Source organism: Protopterus annectens, chromosome 16.part0, assembly GCF_019279795.1.
Source record: "Protopterus annectens isolate FY-2018-M chromosome 16.part0, PAN1.0, whole genome shotgun sequence".
In the NCBI taxonomy this organism is placed as follows: Eukaryota; Metazoa; Chordata; order Ceratodontiformes; family Protopteridae; genus Protopterus; species Protopterus annectens.
Window position 1 is genome coordinate 809,771,137 of NC_056750.1, and position 20,865 is coordinate 809,792,001.

At 43.8% G+C, this 20,865-nt stretch overlaps 1 protein-coding gene across 1 annotated transcript in view; it reads right to left on the reverse strand.

The window, feature by feature from the left end:
- Positions 1-20,865, reverse strand: part of WDR31 (WD repeat domain 31) — an 898,065-nt gene that overhangs the window by 606,801 nt on the left and 270,399 nt on the right. The gene's annotated exons all lie outside the window — the stretch shown is intronic.

The following is a 20,865-nucleotide window of genomic DNA, read 5'->3' on the forward strand; positions in this document are numbered from 1 at the left end:
TAGTGACTTTGGACACATAAGACCACAATTTCTTAACTGAAAGAAAATGGAGAGTTGAGGGTCTCCCCTAAAAGATTTAGTTCTAAGTGTGAAGGCTGCCAGCCTAGCTAGATAGAATTTTATAGATAATTCTGTCATTTGTAAATATTAATGAAAGCCACAGTCTTGTTGTCTTAAATGGAAAAAATACTGGTACATGTGGAACTGCAAAATGTAACAACAGTGCCAGTAAAGCATGTTGTGACCCTTTGATCTAAAGTCGGCTTTGGCCTGTCTAGATGAAGACATTCTTTCTATAGTTTTAACAAATGAGTTAAATTGCTAGATTTAAATATGTAAATGTATTTTATTGCTCTGCTTCCTGACCAGCTGCATGATAACACATTGTAATTTCTGTTAGCCTGGGAACCCAGGGAAGTGTGAAGAATGATGTAATGGGAACCAAGAATGTGATTATAAAAACAGAGAGAATCAGAGGGCATTAAGCGTTTTTGTCTTGACCATCCAACTCACCAGCACTCTGCCTGTGTTCTATATGTAAGTTTATCTTAGATTTGTGTCTTCTCTTAGTAATAGCTAGAAATTAGAAAGATTAGACTGTTTTTCTGTGATGTCAGAACTGTACTACTGAATTATTTTAAGTGTTTCTCTGTGATCTCTGAAATCTTGACTTGCACTGTGTAGTAAGAAGTATCGTCTTGTGTTTTTATTAAATATTTTAAAACCTTTCAACTGTGGCTGTTTTGTGTTGAGATAATTTAAGCTCTTAAGAGTACTTGCATGCCTTTGGTAAAATTGTACAAAGCCACTCCAATAGCTTCAGCCCTGGGCTATACTACCAATTGGATAATAATATTGCACAGTAATAATTGGACACCTTTTTAAGGGCTTTGGAGTAGCTGATAAATATTAGCTGGGTGGTGGCAGTGATTTCTACCACATAGTCTAGGTAAAAGGGGCACAGCTGGAGAACCTGTGCCAGCCTTTCCCAGAAGTGTCTGTGTGGTTGTATAAACTCTTATCTCAAAGCGTGTGTGTGTCAGCTATTTGGGCAGGGACACGAAGCACTGGTTGGACAGAGAGGGTGCTGGAGATTTTAGTTTGCCCAGCTGGCTGATATCTGGACCCTATAGCTGTGCCAGTGGGGAGTCTTAAAGGGGACCTGTAGAGCCAGGGAGCAACCAGCCCTGGACTGACTGTGACCTCTGTGTGCTCTTAAGGGAAATTGCACTTCACTGTGCGTATTTGTTATCCTTTCCTCTTATATGAGACGCCCCTCACTGGTGTTAGTGGTGAGGATTGAGGCTCCTTGATTGTTGGGCCAGGGCACGGACGTCACACTAAGAAAGTAAAATATTGGCTGCCTATGGAAGTCCAATGTATGCAGGACATATCTGCCTTCATTAGAATGCTTTGGAAAACAGACTGTTAAGTGAACTGGCTGGTTCATGTTCGTCTTGGCAGCAACTTTGGCAAGAAAGTAAGAACTGGTACAAAGGGACACTCTGGCCTTGTGGAAAACTAAATAACATTCTGTTAATGATGGTACCTGCAGTTTCCCATCTTTTTCAGAAAAATGTCTACTAGGAATAAACGTTATGTATTTAACATAATGCTAGATCTGTGTTGTCTTGTTTTTATCCTGGTCAACCTTTAGGTTACGAGAATCCTACCTCTGCACCTTTTAGAAACTTTAGATTCAGGGCTCTGGCTCCTGCACTACTAATAATTCCCTCTGTTAACAAAAATACTTCAGATTTGGTTTGCAAGCTCATAACCAGAAAATATTCTTAACGATCAGTATATAAACCCTTGCCAACAAGCTGGACTATAGGAGGAACAACAATTTACAGGCTTATCCAAGGACAAGACCCCTGGTCAGGTCCAACCATTCCCGAGAAGAGAAATGGGAAAATTTGGGTTGAAGAATGGACAAAGGGAAGCTGATCCAGATGAAAACAAGACAGCATAGATATAGCATTAAGTAAGTACATAACTTTCATATCCGATGTCTGCTTTCGTCCAGTTCAACCTTTGGTACAGATTCCTAAGGTACTAGGACACTCAGATGGAATAAAGGAAGGATGTTCCACAGAATGGTGGAGCCAAAGAATGTACAGGACAGGACTGAACCATCCAACTTGTAGTGAGACACAAAAGTGCAAACAGTAGAGCAAGTAGCAGCAGCACAAATCTCTTCAATGGGAACTCCACCCATAAATGCACTAGAATTAACTACTGCCTTTGTAGAATGAGCCTTTGGTTTGACAGGTAAAGACAGTCCCAACTTTTCATATACAAACATTATGTAGTTAGAAAGCCACCCAGATAAAACATTTTGACCAATTTTTTTATTCAGACAGAGCAAGAAAAAGCTTCTCAGATTTTCTTAATATCCTTAATCCTGTGCAAATAAAACATGAGATGTCATTGAACATCTACAAAATGTAAAGTATACTCTCCTTTCATAGAAATGTTTGGGAACAATACTGTCAGAGAGAGAGAGTCTGATTTAAGTTCACTTCAGATGCCACCTTTAGAATAAAATTGGGATTCAATCTCAAAGTTACTCTGTCCTTATGGAAGACCATATCTGAAACCCTCCTTGCGAAAGTAACAGCCACCAGAAAGAAAGTTTTCCAAGAAAAACACTTTAAGTCTACTGTAGCTGCAAGCTCGAAAGGGGCTTGAGGTAAGACCTGAAGCATAATAGTAATGTCCCAAGAGGGAGGCGGATCCCTAAAGGGGGGGGCGGGGTCTTAAAAGGAAGGTTCCCTCAGAAAAATGTTTGAAATCTTTAGGGAAATAATACCAGTTTGAGTTAGCCCAATGGGAAATCGGAAATGGCTGCTAACTGTAACTTGATGGTAGAATTAATTATTTATTTTATTTATTTGACAATTGTTGACCGGGATAGTCTGACTGGGTCAAAGCCCTTTTTCAGTGGAGGCCCAGGGAGAAAAGCTCCAGCTTCTTCAACCCAGCATAAAAATTCCCTGGTAGGTGGTAGTGTTAGAACCACAGCCTTCTCATCTGCCACTGGATTTGTTCTCTTGTATAATTTAGCTTCACATGCAGCACTGAGCTCTCAAAATCTCTTATTCTGGAAGCACCACTCTCTTGACCAGATTTGTAAAATGAGACATCAACTCAGTACTCTTCTGGGTCAGAAACAGTTAACCATTTTTCATGCCTAGTAGTGTCCACAGGAAAACTTGATGCTAGGAAAATATTCCTGGTCTCTGAATCCAGACAAGACTTTGGTAAATTCCAAAAAAATCATAAGTTGGTAAGGGTAGACAGTGTCAGAGCCAATGATCTATCTTCTGCTAATATGCTGCCTGGATGAGGCAGACTAATTATAGACAGACAAAGACCTCTTTGGTTCTCAAATGTCTGAACACTAGACCACACACTTGGTGTGGTGCAGAGACTAAACAGATGGGAGCCAAACTAGAACTGATGTGCCCCTACACTGAATCTGAAGAAATGGCTGTGGCTCATGTTCAACTGTAGTGTGCACATAAGTGTCCCAGAGGTCCAGAGTGGATAACAGAGGCCTATGTGAAGAAAAGGAACCTGCTTAGCCCAGAAAGGTTGATTTCCAGGGTCTATCCTTCTTGGGAATTAGAAACAACCTGGTGTAAAACACATTTCTTTCCTAACAAAAAAAAGCCTGTTCCACTGTACCGCACTCTATTAGTCATTTTACCATTCCTACACTAGTGTTTGGTTGGTCTCTTGGAATGGGGCACTCCCATAAATGGAAGTTCTGAAAAAGTTTGTTCTGTACAACTGTGATTGCCCATTTGTCTGACATCAGCCCAAAACCTTTTACTTTAAAATAAATTTGTCTGCCATCCAGCAAAATGGAAGAAGGAACAGGGGGCGACTTGGAGGGTATTGAGTAATCAGTCTTGACTGGAGGACTGCTGAATGGGAGAAGAACCATCTCCAACTTTCCTTCTCTTGTTACCTCCATCACCCACTTCCACTGTACTAAACTGGTTTATTTATAAACGCCCTCCACTACATTTGTAAATCAGCTTTTGTTTCCAGTAAAAGGGACAAGAGTTTAGGATAGCTTTTATTACACTTAGGGAATCAGTGGATGAAAGAGTTTTTAATTATATGAACATTTTTCCTTGGGACATTTAAACACACACTGGGAGGGAATCCCACACATGAATCCCTTAGGTGTGCTTCAAATAGCTGCCCACCAATGTCTCCTGGTAAGGGCTGCAACCTGATCCATGCACGGCACCTCACTTCAGTCTCAGAGGCTGCTTTTCTGCTTCTCAATGCTGCAGGACTCCACTACATTATAACCAAACTGTGTCTACTCATTCTAAACACTGTTTGGATAAGCCTGGTTACTTTCACTATGGATATAAAGAACCACTTCATCTGACTGAGGACTTTAGTCTGATATTTAATAATATGCATCTGGCAACTGATCACATGAAATGTCTGGGTGGGTGAGATGTACATTTTTTTCCAAGGTTCAAGATCCAATGCTCCTTTTCATTTGGGATCATACTCAGTTATGGACAGTGTTAACAAGTACTAAGGCGCTAAATAGATCTCCTGGACCCTGCAGTGAGACTGCAGATCGGAATCTAGATTTAAATAAACCAACTAAAGGCTTCTTTAAATGTATGAAGGCAGAACTACAATCAATTCAGGGTCTTCCATGCTCACTAATCTTATATACTTTTTCTCAGGAGCAGTGATATCCTTGGTATCCAGGTGATGTGGTTCCTTACTGACTAATTCACAGTTGCTGGCAGTCAGTTAAAGAGGTGTTAAAAGTCTAGAATGCTATTCACTGCCACAGTAAACTTAAATGAGAGAAAAATCTTTTCAAATGAACAAGTAAAGCAGCCTTTAATATATCTGCTCAGATAAAATCATTTTCTAACATTAAACCGTGTAACTGCAGCAGTGTGTGTGCTCTGCTTTTCAAGCACAACAGTCTAGAATGAAACAAGGCTGCCCAGAAAATGAGTGCAGCAAAATGCAACACAGCACGAATGGTGCAGTACACACAAGTTACTTAACTCAATCTATCACACCAAAGGACACATCTTCCACGACAAAGCAGATGAGATGGTCTCTTAGGTGAAGAGATATATGAGAAATAGGCCTAATCATTGCCTTCAAAATCTGACGGGCCTTCTAAAGCTTCAGATTCTGTGACTGCTGAAAAATTAGACAGGGTAACTATCTGAGTGCCGAAATATGCAACGGCATGTCTGAAAATCTGGAAATGCATATACCAAGAACGAGACTGCAGTTTCACGTTATATTCCCTTTTCTCCAAGGTATGGCAAAACTCAGAGTTGGTATAAACTCAGGGAGTGTGAGGGGCTTGTCCCCCTGCAAAAAAAGAAGTTTGAAAGAAAACAGCGATGTCTGATATTCTTTCTTTTCTACATTTCAGCACTCAATGTTTCAGTTGTTATAATTTCAACAGGAACCATCAAACAGAGAAGCAAACAACCTCTGTAGGTTAGTGCCTGTACACCCACTGCTGCCTTTCTTCTGGAAACAGCAGACTGCTACAACACGTTGTACATCTCTGATACTGACTGCAACACAATTCTTATTAGAGTTATAACTAAATTATTGGAAACACTGGTGGCAAAATCCACATGGTTCATTACTTAAATAGGGTGACAACATTCATTTCTGGAAAAAAACAGATCTATATAAAAACTAGTCACCTTCATTTTATGAGTTGCATAAATGAACTTGAACAGGGTGCAGCAATCAAGCTGATTTACTCTGATTATGAGAACATGGATCATTAATTCATTCATGCTATATAAAAGATTTAAGTACTGTGAAAGGATGTCGAGACAGCTGAAGAATTAAAAGAACAGAGTCAAATGACACTCAAACTATTTAGAACATTTTAAAATTACAAGAAGAGTTCTGTAGGCATTGGTATTTGATCCCCTACTTTTACCTATGATGCAATCCGGATACAAAACATGGCGATGACAAAATATGTTAATACAAAAATAGTGTGGACTATTACTGAAGATAAATCATCAAGACGGCAAACATAATTACATCTAGTGGAGGTGTATCCATATTCATCAAGGATACCCATATCTCCAGGTTAGTAGCGCAGCATGATGCCCCAGAGATCATCCATGCGCAACTATCAGCAGGCAAAACCACATTTCAAGTCGTAGTCGGTTATAGATCGCCCACCATGTCCCACGATGCTCACTCTGCATTCCTTGAGACATTGGAAAATATAAAGGTCCTACCCAACACCATAATCTTGGGTGATTTCAACTACTCTGGTATAGACTGGGCGAACTACCAATGTTCCAACTCCTATGCTCAGCGATTCATAGAATTTATAAATTCAAATGCCCTTGAACAACTAGTATGTCCCCCTCACTAAAGGGGCAACATATTGGATTTAATCATCACAAATATGGGCGCCCATTGTACCACACCCGTTATCACCCCCTCCTTGGTCAGATCCGACCACAAACTGATAACCCTGGAAATCCTCACCCCTCCACCTCCCCCAATCAAAGAAACCATAGTCAAAAACCTTTCGAAAGCAAACATCAAACTACTTGCATCCGAAGTGGAAAGCTTCACTATTCCCTTGCAGAAGGATAATGATATCCAGGATGTGGAATCCTACACAAAGGCACTCTATATGCATCTTCAGGATTGCATGGACCGTGCTATCCCAAATAAAACCAAGACTCCTTCCTCAAGCAAGAAGAAACCAGTCTGGTGGACCCCAGCCATAAGCAAACTTTACAATAAAAGGAGGAGACTTATACAAAAAAAGGCCAAATCTCAAGTAGAAAAATCATCACTGATCAGCATTAGCTAGAAATTGAGGGCCCTCATCAAGTCAACTAAAGCTAATTTTGAAAAGAAAGTTGCCAAGGATAACCATAAGGCCTTCTATGGCTACGTCAAAAACCTAAATGGCAACGCTCAGGTCTGTTCTGAGCTAGTACAAAATGGAACAAAATACAGTGACCCTTCTGACATTGCCAACATCTTGGCTGACAGGTTCAGTGCAAATTTCTCCCCCCTCACCACCTACAGGGCCTATTACCATTCTAGGGGATTGTGTAATTCCAATTATTACTGATACGTTGGTTAACAAGGCTCTATCTAAAGCTAAAAACACTGCCTCCATGGGACCAGATGATGTCCCAGGCTGTGTCATACGCGAGCTCCAAAAGGAATTAACCCCGCATCTTAATACCCTGTTCAGTCTCAGCCTCTCCACAGGATATGTGCCCATAGAATGGCGCACGGCAGTGGTGGTCCAGCTACACAAGGGTGGGGCCACAACTGACCCTGGGAACTACCGACCAATAAACCTGACCAGTCTGATCTGTAAGGCTATGGAGTGAATCATTATGGAACTCATAAATGAAGAGACTGGGAACCTCCAGTCGCTGGACCCCACACATTTCGGCTTCGTCAAGGGCAGTTCATGTCTCCTGAACCTGGTGGATTTCTTTGAGACAGTTACTCAGGCTATAGATAAGGGAAAGGAGGTACACACGGCTTACCTTGACCTTGCTAAAGCATTTGACACCATTCCCCATTCAGGTATTATTGATAAGCTCACCAGCCTGGGCATAAACCCTTATGTCACAAGATGGATCGCAAACTGGCTCTCAGACAGATCCCATAAAGTAAGAGTAGCGGGATCTATGTCCGAATCCAGACCAGTAACGAATGGTGTGCCTCAGGGCTCTGTCCTGGGGCCCCTCCTGTTTGGCATATACTTCTCAGAAGTACAGGCAAGCACGGAAGGGCTGTGGCTGACTAGGTTTGCGGACGACTGCAAACTGGGTGCTATAATAGAGTCTCCGGCTGACATGGAGATCCTCCAGAAGGGCCTAAATGAGACTGATGCATGGTGTCAAAGCCATGGTCTCAAGCTAAATGCAAAAAAATGAGTAGTAATCCCCTTTGGAAAAAACAGAGTACCCGCAAACTACAACATAGGAGGTAATCCCCTGAAATCTGAAGAACAAATAAGGGATCTAGGGACCCAAGTAGATAGTCAGCTTTCCTTTGATAACCATGTTGCCAAAGTGGTTAGAAAATCCTTCTATGTGACCCATCTGACCACGAAAGGGTTCGCATCAAGATCTAAGGATGTAATGGTGCCCCTCTACTCTTCCCTCATCAGACCCATTATTGAGTACAATGCACCAATTGGAATGTACCTGGCTAGACATCTCCAGCAACTGGAGAGACCACAAAGGCACCTAAGCAAGAGGATTACTGGCCTCAAACAGTTGCCCTATGCAGCACGATTGAAAAAGCTAAGACTGTTCTCTGTTGCATACAGCTTTCTCAGAGTCGATCTCTGTCTAACATACAGAGCCATGTCCAACCCAGAATTGTTGAACATGCTCCATCTTAGCAAAACCAAATCTACTCGAGCTACATGCTCTAGGGATATAAACCTCAACACAACAATGAATGGAACAGGGATAGATTCCTTTCACAGAGACTTCCCTTACTATGGAACAGGGTCCCAATCTACATAAGACAGAGCCCCTCACTATCACTCTTCAAGAGGAACCTTGATGAGTGGATGGGTAACAGAAAGTTCACACCGGGGATCACACCAACAGCACTACTAGATTGGGGCCAAGGGTACTAGCTGCTAGTACAAGGGTCTAGGGAACTACTAAAGGGGCGGTGAATACCGCACAATGTGGCTGGGCTAATATATGCCTTCGGGCAGATAGTCCAGTACCAACATATGAACCTATCTACTGTTCAAATGGACTCATGAAAAAGGACAAGAATTCAAGGAGGCCAAGTATAAAGTTATGCATACGAGTAAAGGAAATGAATGGGATAAAAAAAGCAATTAAATTGAGAAGAAACAACTTGGGCATTATCTCCTGGAATGAACATAAGTTGAATCTGGCCATTACTGTAACTGTTGCTTGGAAAGACTGGTTATGATGACTGGAGCTGATAAGGATGGTAAAGCTAAGCTGAGACCTCCGAGCATTCACGAATCACTGCTGAATTCACATACGAAAACGAGCAACTACACCATTAGAACAAAGGAAGCAATCCGTCTCGGGACTTTGAGGATAAGGTTAGCTGCAAGACAGGTGGTAAGAATGAAGGCTTGGAGGGCTTCCTCTGTCTAAAGGAAGAGACACTATGGATTTAGCAGTGTCAATGTGACATCCCAGGAATGAACAGTTTGTGTTGCATGGAGAACTTATTTCTGATGGTTTATGGAAATGCCCAAGGACAGACTGAGTTGCAGTAAGTAAGTAGTGTTCAGCTTTGACTAATTACTTCAATCTTTCAATGTTTTCGTCAGATAGGAGCCAATCATATAGATAAGAAAAGAGACTGATTGCCTGAAGCTGTGGGTGAGCTGCTATGGCTGCCATACACTTGGGTGACACCCAGGAGGCTAACTGGCTCCAAACCAGAAGCAAATAAATTTCTGAGATACTTGGCTATTAGCCTTCAGGCCTGTGTCTATTGAAGAGGCTGCTTTTGCCTCAGACACCACTGTCAGAAATCAGCTGAAATGGCTGATGTTTGGATTTCCTAAAACAGAAGGACTTTGGACAATTTTGCTTCCCGCTGTTAAGATTGTTGAAGGTTCTTCAATTCCACTCCACTGGCAAAAAGGGATTCACCATCATGTTCAGACATCTGAGTCCTTTATTTCACGGAAGTATCAAATAAAGAAAATCCATCATAGTGAGCATTTGGAAAAGATGTCTTATATCCACAAAGTCACACAGGCACAGCCAAGTCTAACTTCACGTTGCAAAACTTGCAGCTGCAACCCTAGCTGCTCCACTGGCAGCACTGAGCATGCATGAGCTGCATGAAGAGGTTGGTAACATTAATCATTATGTTAAGGGAAGTCTCCAAATGTTTCCCGTTGTCTCATGTTAAGGTTCTTCACAGAATGGCAAGTTCTTGTTGCGAAAAAGTTTGTCTGCAAATTATTTATAATAGGTGGCATACTTCAAGACCCTGAGCAAAAAAGTCCCTGTAGCAAATGCTTGCTCCTCTAATCTGTCTACAGCCCTGCATACTTTACTGGAAAGATGGAAAGTAGCTGCATCGCCACTCATCTCCTTTTTAGTAGTTACTTCCATGATACTAGAATCCACTAACATACTCCTGCCCCAATGCTCTCTGTCCTTGGGAGGCCAAGCAATCTTATATGCCTTCCGAGGAACCAATTCACAGGTACAGACTCCTCCCATGATCTACCAATGGCTAGCCCAATTAGCTTCTCTTCTGCAGGGACAACTCTAGTGGGATCCACTGTACTGAATAAGCCCAATGTTCTTACCAAGAGTGGCATCTTCCAGAGGGGAAATGGGAGAACATTCTTAATCCACTGTGTTCTGGAGGGTACTGGGAACACTCTCGATCCACTGAGTAAAAATAAGAAGCAACCAACTTCATTGGGGAGTCAATGTGCTTCCTTATACACACACTCTTTCTTAAAATGTTGAGGTCCCAAATCCTCAGAGGAACTCTGCTGCTGCTGAGCAACAGCTTTGATATCTGAACCTCAGCTCATACCCATGGACTCATACTGGGGCTCAGATGTTAAACAGAGGTAGTCTTGTGGTGGAACTGACCCTGCTAAAGTCTGCATGTTAACTATCAATAGAGATAATATAACCAGTTCCATAACCTGAAGGGCATTATCAACCTCTGTAAGATCCAAAGAGACTGCATCCAGACCAGATCTATTCCTCCCAGGGGAAAACACAGACAGTACAAAAAAGGGAACCTCTAAAGCAGAAAGGTGAATGGCTTCCAGGAGGGGATCAGAGCCAAAGACTTGAAGGTTAAGGTCTCTGACATGAAAACAAATGCAGAATGAGAAAGCTCCAATGAAGGTGCTGAAGCCTCTGAGTCGAGATAACATCAACAAGAAACCTTCTGGTCTGAGAAAGCACAGCTGCCTAAGCAAACATACCAAAACATTAGACGTTTGAATGATCATTGCTGCAGTAGCCTTAGCTATATGGGTGGTATCCTGCATTGACTATAATAGCCAGACAGCTTACAACACCTCAACGGCAACTTTAACATACTAAAAATTTAAGTTATGTCCTTACCATAACGTTCCATGCATGTTGTCCATATCATCATTTATTCTCACTGATGGGTCGGATCTGTCTCAGCCTTTAAATAAGCTTGAGGTCTTCAGCCAAGCTCGTAGGCATTTCCCCTACCCGTAATGCACCGGTGCTATAACCTCAGATCTTGTTTGCCTCCCCCCCCCCCAAACCCAGTAGTGGGTGGAAGTATACATTACTCAAACAATGTAACATAAACATATTACATAACCCATATCTCAGAGGCTGTAGAGTTCTAGAAAAATCCAATAACAACTACTAGGTCTACCAGGAGGGGGAATGGTGGGTGGGTTGTGAAAATAAAGGACGAGATGGACAACACACATGGAACATCATGATAAGAACAAAACTTCTTGATGTCTTCTTGTCAATCTCGTCTTTATTCTCACTGATGGGACTGCGTCCCTAGTACCTATTTCTTGGGTGGCTCTTGGGAGAATATTCCTCAGAACCATAGAATCAAAGTATGCTCTACTCCTAGAGGCCAAATCCAACTTGTAATGAGTGATAAAAGAATGTGGTTTAGCCCATGTAGCTGCAGCACAGATGTTCTCCAAGGGTAATTTGGCTTGGAAAGCCACTGAAGTGGCTACTGCCCTGGTAGAACGAGTTTTGATAGGATTTGGAATAGTCTTGTGGTTAGAACTGCATATAAAAGATATACATTGTGATAGCCAATTGGATAGTGTTACTTTAGAAATTGGCTGGCCTTTTCTAATGTCTGAATAAGATATAAAGTGCTGATCTGATTTTCTAAAGTGTGATGTTCTCTGTAAACAGAAATGTAACTGTCTATGGACATCTAAAAGGTGGAGAGAAGTATTCTCCTTTGTTTTCAAAGTTCGGAAAGAAAATTGGTAATTCAATAGACTGGTTGAGGTTTGATTTGGAAACCACTTTGTTAAAAGTTCATTCTCAGAGAAATTCTGTTTTTATGAAAAATTATGTATGGATGTTTGGAAGATAGGGCCTGTAGCTCAGAAACTCTTTTAGCTGAAGTTATAGCTACTAAAAGAAGAGTTTTCCATGATAAAAATTTTGAATCAGATATAGTAAACGGTTCAAAGGGTGAGCGAACAAGGTCTGACAATACAAAATTCAAATCTCAACTTGGAATACAGTTTCTGTATACAGAGCAAATTAAGGAAGTACCTTTGAGGAATGCTTTACAAAGTCTGTGAGAAATGATAGCAGTACCATTGTCTCAAGTGAAAATTAGAGGAGGCTGCAAGTTGAACCCTAACAGTAGCTGCAGCAGCTCCCTCATTGAATAATTTGACTAAGAATTCTAAAACAGAGTGTAAGGGAGCTGTGAAGCATTCAATGTCATAAGATTAGACCAGTCCACAAATCTTTGCCATTTACTTTTGTACTGTTTTTGAGTAGAGTTCTTGTGAGAGGAAAGCAAAACGAGTTTTACTGGAGAAGAAAGTAGAGGAAATATAGGACAGTTTCTGTTTGTGAAGTGTTTTGTTATTGGCTGGGGTTGCTGCTGCTGCTCTTTTTCCTTTTCTCCATATGTTACACACTCTAGCCGGCTGCCTTTTCTAAGTGCTTAAACTATCAGACTTACAAACTGCATGTTGTGTAGCAAAGAGAGGAAACTAACAGATATGCATACTAGTGGGAACTTACAGATATGCATACTACCGGTCTCTCTAACATCTGTAAACCTACACTTCAGAAACCCACATTTGCATGCAAACACATATCTCTTGTTGGTTTGGTTTATTTTTCTTTCTCTCCTATATTGTGGAAGCTACCATTTTTGTTTTTAGTAATCAAAAACTTGCATACCTTCAAATATCTACTTTAAGCTTCCTTGTTGTTCTATGTAAAGGCTAGAAAGCTGAAATGCACAACTGTGAAATATAATGTACTACTTTTGTTTACCAGACATTACTTAATGTGGATGAGTATAGACAAATAGTACTGTACCTATCTATTTCAACCATCAAGAAATCCTTATTAAATGTTTCTCTCTCCTAGTGAAACAAGCACATAATAAGTCTGACTGCTGCTGCTGCAAAAGTTATCATATCCAAATGCCTTAAGAACTTACAGCTGAATTTCACCTGCAGTTGCAAAATTCACAAAGAAAAAAATACACCGACTGAAATCTATGTAAGGCAATTTTCCAAGACTCAAACTAATAACTTAATTTAAGTCATGCACTAGTTTGTTTTGTTTATAGTGTTGAATCTGCTAGAAGGATATCCCCACCCCCAGGTACTCACCCACACTCACAGGCCTTTTACTGCGGAGGGTGATGCTACATTAACTCTTGGCATATTTTACTCTTATCAGTGTAATATAAACCAGGAAAGACATTGAAAAGCCCATAACTATAAAATTAGATGCTGTGACTTGAGTCAAGTATTTAGAGGTCAGACACTTTAGTATCCATGAACATTCTACCTCACTGATTGTTTATGGTGGTAAACATCTGGGAAGGGGGGGGGGGTCATCCCGCTCCGTTCGCTTTGCTCACTCTGTCTACTCATAACCCAAGCAAACCACCCCCCTCACTCCTATAATCCAATTATATACAACTCTGACTTGTCGACACCCACATTTCAGTCACACCTTACTTACTTTTATTTAACCAAACCTATCTGCTTTCCCTTACATCCATCACCTTGAATTCTCATCCCCCACTATAATTCTTTGCGTCTTACTTTACTTCACCATCACAATACAACCACCACCTCAAACTGTCTTACATTATCTCCAGACTTACTGCCTTCTCTTCTACTATACACGCAAACTTTTAGTTATGTACTCACCATAACTTCAGATGTTTGGGATCCATCTCGCCTACATTCTGACTGATGGGTTCGGAGCCGATCCCTCGGCTCCGACTCGGCACGCTTATGCCAAAGAGCGAAGTCTCTTATTGGCTGAGCTTATTATATCCCAGGATGCACCACTACCAGTCCCCCAGATCTAGTTTGTCCGCATACATGCACACATGCACGCACTGATTATATAACATCGTCAGATGAAACAAGATAAAAACAGTAGAACTCAAACCGTTCAATCTCTTCTGATCTCCAAGGCAGGGGGAAGGAGGGTGGGTATTAGGAATGTAGGCGAGATGGATCCCAAACATCTGAAGTTATGGTGAGTACATAACTAAAAGATGTTATGTGATCCTATCTCGCCTACATTCTGACTGATGGGACAGCGTCCCTAGCACCTGAATCCTGGGTGGCTCACTGGAAAACACTCCTGAGTACCGTGGAACCAAATGATGCTCGCCCTTTAGATGCCACATCCAATTTATAGTGGGAAATGAAAGTGTGCGGATTGGACCATGTAGCCGCAGCACAAATCTCAGAAATAGCGAGCTTGGAATGAAAAGCTATGGAAGTCGCCATAGCTCTGGTAGAGTGAGCTTTGATAGATGTTGTAAGTTGCTTATTCGAAGAGGAATAAGCCTGAGTTATACAATCTCTAATCCATTTGGAGATAGTAGCTTTTGTGATGGTTTTACCCAATTTATTGTCTGAGAAGGACACAAACAACTGGTCTGATTTACGAATTTGTTGAGTCCTGTCTAAATAGAAGTGCAATTGCCTGTGAACATCCAATTTATGGAGAGTGTATTCTGCTTCATTGGAGAATTTTGGAAAGAAAACTGGTAGCTCTAGAGATTGTTGGAGACAGAGATTAGAACAGACCTTTGGGACAAAAGATGGATTAGGCCTAAGTGATACTCTATCCTTGTGAAAAATCAAGTACGGTGGTTTGATAGATAGGGCTTGAAGCTCTGAAACTCTTCTTGCAGAGGTAATTGCAACTAAAAAGGCAGTTTTCCAAGACAGATATTTTAACTCACATGTAGCAGCCGGTTCGAAAGGGGAAGATGTTAATGCACGAAGCACCAAATCAAGATCCCACGGAGGCGCAGGATGAAAAACTGGGGTCTTAACAGGCCCGCACCTTTAATGAAAGTTTTGCATAATCTGCTGCTCATCAATGGAGGATCCATGGATTCGTGGAATTTAGAGATAGCCGCTAGTTGGACTTTAATAGTAGAGACAGAAGATCCTTGATTAAACAGGGATGTTAAGAATTTCAAAACCTCTGGGATTGGAGCAGTGATAGGGTCTAAGCACCTGAGTTGAGCCCAGATAGCAAACCTCTTCCACTTACTGAGGTACAATTTCTTAGTGGTGGGTTTGTGGGCCGAAGATAAAATGTGAATAACTTCCGGGTCTAATGTGTGATTTCTGACTAAAGTCGGAAGTGGAGGAGCCAAGCTGTCAACTTCAAGGAGTGAAGGGACTGATGTTGTCGTCCCGACTGATGAATTAGCAGATCCGGAGTTAGATCTAAAGTCCAAGGATCGTCCACCGCATGTTTCTTCAGGTAGGGAAACCATACCTGACGAGGCCAGTGCGGAGCAATCAGTATCATTGTGGACCCCAATTGAGAAGCTTTCTGAATGACTTTGGAGAGAAGTGGAATCGGAGGAAAGGCATAAAGTAGCCCTGTTGGCCAAGGTTGTGCTAGAGCATCCATAGCTGCTTCCCCCTGATGTGGAGTCAAGGAGAAGAACCTTTTGCACTTTGTGTTTAGTGGTGTTGCAAACAGGTCGCAGCACGGCGTCCCCCATCTCCTGAAAACCTGAGCTGCTACTGTTTCGTTTAGGGACCACTCGTGAGGAGAGAGAATTGTCCTGCTTAATCTGTCTGCCAATATATTTGATTTCCCTGGAATGTGGGTCGCTACCAAGAAACGGCTGGTAGCTACAGCCCATTCCCACACCCTCATGGCCTCTCTGCAAAGGGGGTAAGATCTGGTCCCTCCTTGTTTGTTTAGATACCAGACCACTGACATGTTGTCTGTGTGAATGGCAATTATGCCCTGAGGGAGAAACTTGTGTAAGGCCTGTAGGGACAAAAGTACAGCCCTCATCTCCAATACATTGATGTGGAGAAAGGTTTCGTCTGGAAGCCAGGAGCCCTGAACTAACCTGCCCAGACAATGCCCCCCCACCCTGTCTGGGAGGCATCTGTCGTCAGGGTGACCACTGGAGAGGGAATAACAAAAGGACTTCCCTGATTTAGATTGGATGTCTGAAGCCACCAGCGAAGGTCCCGTTTGCATGTTTGTGTAATCATAATGGGGTGATTGAGGGGAAGATCCTGAAAGGACCATTGAGTCGATAATAGCCACTGAAGAATCCTCATGTGCAATCTTGCCAGAGGAACTAGAAGAACCGTGGCAGACATCGAACCTAAAACTTGTAGGACCATCCTGGCTGGGGCCTTGGATCTTGAAATCAGGGCTTGAACTTGGCCTTGTAAAGTTTGGATCCTTTCGGTAGGAAGAAAAACGCGCATCAATTTTGAGTCTATCTCTGCTCCTATGAACCTTATGCGCTGAGAGGGCAGCAAGACAGACTTTGACCAATTGAATGTAATTCCCAGGGTAGCACCCAGGAGATGGTGGCTTTGAGGTTGTCCATTAGTAGATGACTGGTGGTGGCAGTCAGGAGCCAGTCGTCCAGATAGGGAAACACTTGGAATCCAAGACTCCTCAGGTGAGCCGTTACTACTGCCAAACATTTGGTGAACACCCTGGGGGCTGTGGTGAGACCAAAGGGCAGAGCACAAAATTGGAAATGACTGTCTCCCAGGCTGAAGCGCAGATACTTCCTGGACGCCCGATGTATCGGTATGTGATAATAGGCGTCCTTGAGATCTATGGAGCACATCCAAACATCCTTCTCCAATAATGGGAGAATGGATTGTAACGTGACCATTCGGAATTTGGATTTCGTGACGGATTGGTTTAGTCTGCTGAGATCCAATATTGGTCTCAGGTCCCCTGTCTTTTGGCACTAAAAAGAACCTTGAGTAATTTCCGGATCCGATCTGGTCTGTGGGGACCGGTTGGATGACTCCTTTTCTAGCAGCTTTAAAGCTTCTGCGGCTGCAATTTCCCTTTGACTGGGTGGTGGGTCCGGGATTTTTGGACGGTGGGGGTGAGTGTGTGAAGGGGATGGTGTAACCTCCGGCAATAATCCGAAGCACCCATCTGTCCTGAGTGATTGATTCCCAGGCTTTTAGGTGCTTGGCAACGGCACCCGACTGGCTCGAGCAGCACAGCCGGGCAATCCCTCATGAAGTGTGGGAGGCTGAAGAGCCACGAAAGGACTCGCGGTCTCCAGAATTGCGGGCCCTCTGCCGCCTCTGGGACGGCGTCTCCCAGAAAAATTTCCCGTCCTCTGCCTCTGGAAGGGGAATCTTCCTGCTGTTGATGGAAAAACTTACGTGATTTGGAACCACATCTTCCCTCCTCCTTTAGCCTTGGGATAAGGCCGAAAGGGAGTGGAATAACGGCACCTCGGCAGATAAAGTTTTTCCTTCTTGCTCACAGCGGTAAGAGTGTCTTTAACCTTAGGTCCAAATAAAGAGGACCCATCAAAGGGAGCGTCGGAAGGAAGACTTGAAGGCCTCCGCAAAACGACACAACGGAGCCAGGCTTGTCTCCGTGAGCCACGCCTGTGCCTGCCGCTCTACCCGCCCTTCGGCCGCATACGAAATGAGCCTCATGGACGAGTTAGAAATTGAAGCAAGGATAGCCAACTGAGAGCTAACCGACTGGGCTAGCTGCTCAGGTAGGTTACCTGAGAGGGAATCTGACAGCTCCTTGACCAGATCCCTCTGAAGCCTGGTAAAATGTGCCAAATAATTCAGAGACCTTAAAGTAAAGGCCGCTGAAGTCAGGGTACGCTTCCCGTACCGGTCCATGCTCCTAGACTCCTTATTAGGAGGATGGACGGACGTTGAAGCCTCTGCCACGTCCTGTTGTGTAACAGATGCCACCACCATGGCATCTACAGCCACGCCTTTAGTGAGGAACTCCTTCTCGGGTGGGGCAGACAAAAATTTGTTAGGACGAGAAGGGACTGGTTCCACGGTATCTGGATGTTCCCACGCCCTCTGACAAACTAAATCCAGGAGCTCGTCAAAGGGCGGAGACACCCAGGAGGCGGAGGGCTGAGCCCCGAAGGCCTTGAGGAGCACTGACTCATCAGCAGAGGGGGGTTTGGATATCCAGCCGCCTCGTTGTTTGAGGATCTCTAAGATGTCTGCAAATGAGACATCATCCGAGGACGACTTCGGGGACCCCTCCGCATCATCAAGATCAGTGTCCGATGTAATAGACTCGGGGGAGTCCACGTGCTTCCTCTTGCACAATCTCTTCCTTGGGGGTTCCTCTGAAGACAACTCCGAAGAACCCTCAGGAGGAGGGGAACCCCCAATGGGGGTAACCTCAGGCCCAGGGGCTCCGCTGCCTAAGGACAGGGGAACTGCCAAAGACCCAGTCTCCATGCCCAGGGAAGGTGCCGGTAAAGCCGGAGATGGCAAGAAGACTTGGCCAAGGCACTCCTCATAGCTCTGAAAGCCGGACCTCCAGAATCCTGGGAGTGTCCGGTCCCCGGAGCCATGATAGCAGACGGAAGTCCCGCAGCCGAAGCACCGAGAGGGAGGCTCGGAACCGAAAGCATAGGTCCCAAACATCACCCCAGGTCCAGCCGAAGAAGTCCGTGTACCAAACTCGGACCCGAAGGCGGGTTGGAGTAAGGGTCGGAGCCGACCCTAAGATCTCCACCGGCTCCAACAGCACCTGCTCCACGGAGTCAGCGGTCGGAGGAGGAATAGCAATGACATGGGCATGGGCCATCGGCTCCGAAGCCAACTGGGTCGGAGCCAAAACAAATTTTTGAAAGACTGGGGACTGGAACAGTCTTTGGAGCACCCTGTCTATGTCCGAATCTGACATCCTCGATGACCTAGAGGATACTGAACGGGTTCGAGATGGCCTCTCCAACGGCCCCAAGGGGCTAGGGGACCGGCTCGAGGCGACTCGATGACTATCGGCGCCGAAGGAATACCCACACTAGTTTCCATCGGTGCCGAGGAGGACTTGCGCCGAGGAGGAAGTGTCTGAGCGGCAACCTTGTCGGCTCCGAGACCAGTGGAGCCGACGAAGGTGACCCGCCTCTCGATGCCCCAGCCATCGGCTCCGAAGCCAGAGGAGTCGAGACTGGTGGCATCGAGGCAGACCGTTCCGCCCTCGGCTCCGAAGTCCTTGGAGCCGAAGGAGAAGCCTGCCTATGTCTTTTGGCGGTCGGATCCGACGGACTGGTCGGAGCCGACGCCCTTTTCTTTTTAGCGGGAGAAGGAGAGGATGCTAAAGCTTCTTCGAATGAGGGTTTTACCAGACCTTTTAATATGAGCTTATTTTTCCTCTCTTGGAGGACCCTCGAGGAAAAAGCGTGACACACGCTGCAGGACTCCTGCAAATGCTTTGCACCCAAACAATAAACACAGAGAGTGGTCATCTGTGATCGACATTTTAAAGTTGCACTTGGTGCACTTTTTAAAGCCTGAAGGCCTAGGTACCTGAGACATTCCGGTGAATTAAAGTCCAAAACACAGTACAAACACTGTAAATTATTAAGAAATTCTCTCTTCTTTGACCTTTTTTAACAAAAAAGATAAACTATCCACAAATAAAGGATCCGAGATCCCTAACAAAACAGAAGTCACCTACAATCAAAAAGACCGGGAAGGCCTTTACACACAAGAGGTACTCCTAGTCAACACTCACAACACAAGAATTTACTAAGTATATTCCACCAAACTCACTCAAAACACAAGAATAGCTGTTAAAACAGCTTTTGTTGAAGAAAAATAGAAAATTCCTGACAGAAAAACTAGTGAAATTAATCACTACTTAGCTCAGCCAGCTCGAGACCACGTCTTGACTTGTTAGCGGCAAACAAGATCTGGGGGACTGGTAGTGGTGCATCCTGGGATATAATAAGCTCAGCCAATAAGAGACTTCGCTCTTTGGCATAAGCGTGCCAAGTCGGAGCCGAGGGATCGGCTCCGAACCCATCAGTCAGAATGTAGGCGAGATAGGATCACATAACATCTAACATTACAGACCAATCACATCTCCCCCACCCCTCATCACAAATCACAAGGCAAAATAGCTAACGGCACTGTCAAAGCCCACCCTAAAGTCAAAACATTTTTAACCTTACCTTCAGCTGCACACAAATCACAAGATAACAATCCATTTCCACACAATACTACATTCTAACATATAAATACCACTTTTACTATTTTTAAACCCACTATCACAGTTGGCATACTCCTCCTAACCTGCCTAGCTTCTTTATTCTTAATTCTCAACCTCACTACGGCTATATCCTCACTTACCCCCACACACTAAAACACATCAACCTCCTCCTCCAACCATCAAACCAAGAAACACAGCTTCTCACATATGTCCTCCCAGCTTTTCCCCTATACCCTCCCATATTATTCAAATCACAAATTGGTCTCCTCACCTCCTATAAAACCAGACTTGACACCAGTACCATCACCTAGGAATAAATAAGGAGTTATGTACTCACCATAATGTTCCATCTGAGTAGGTGGACTTCATTTGTCTTCACCCTTTGGGATCCGGATCCAACCTCGGATCCGAGCCGGCAATCTGTCACAGCTTAGATCCAAGCTCCTAGCTCCTCCCCTTCACCCATAATCCCCTGCCATCCCTGACTGACCTCAGATCAAGTTTGCCCATAACCAAAAAGCCTGATAAAGGAAACTAACTACCTTCCTTAAAAGGGCAGAGTAAAGACTTCTGGCCAAAAAAACATCCGAAGGTC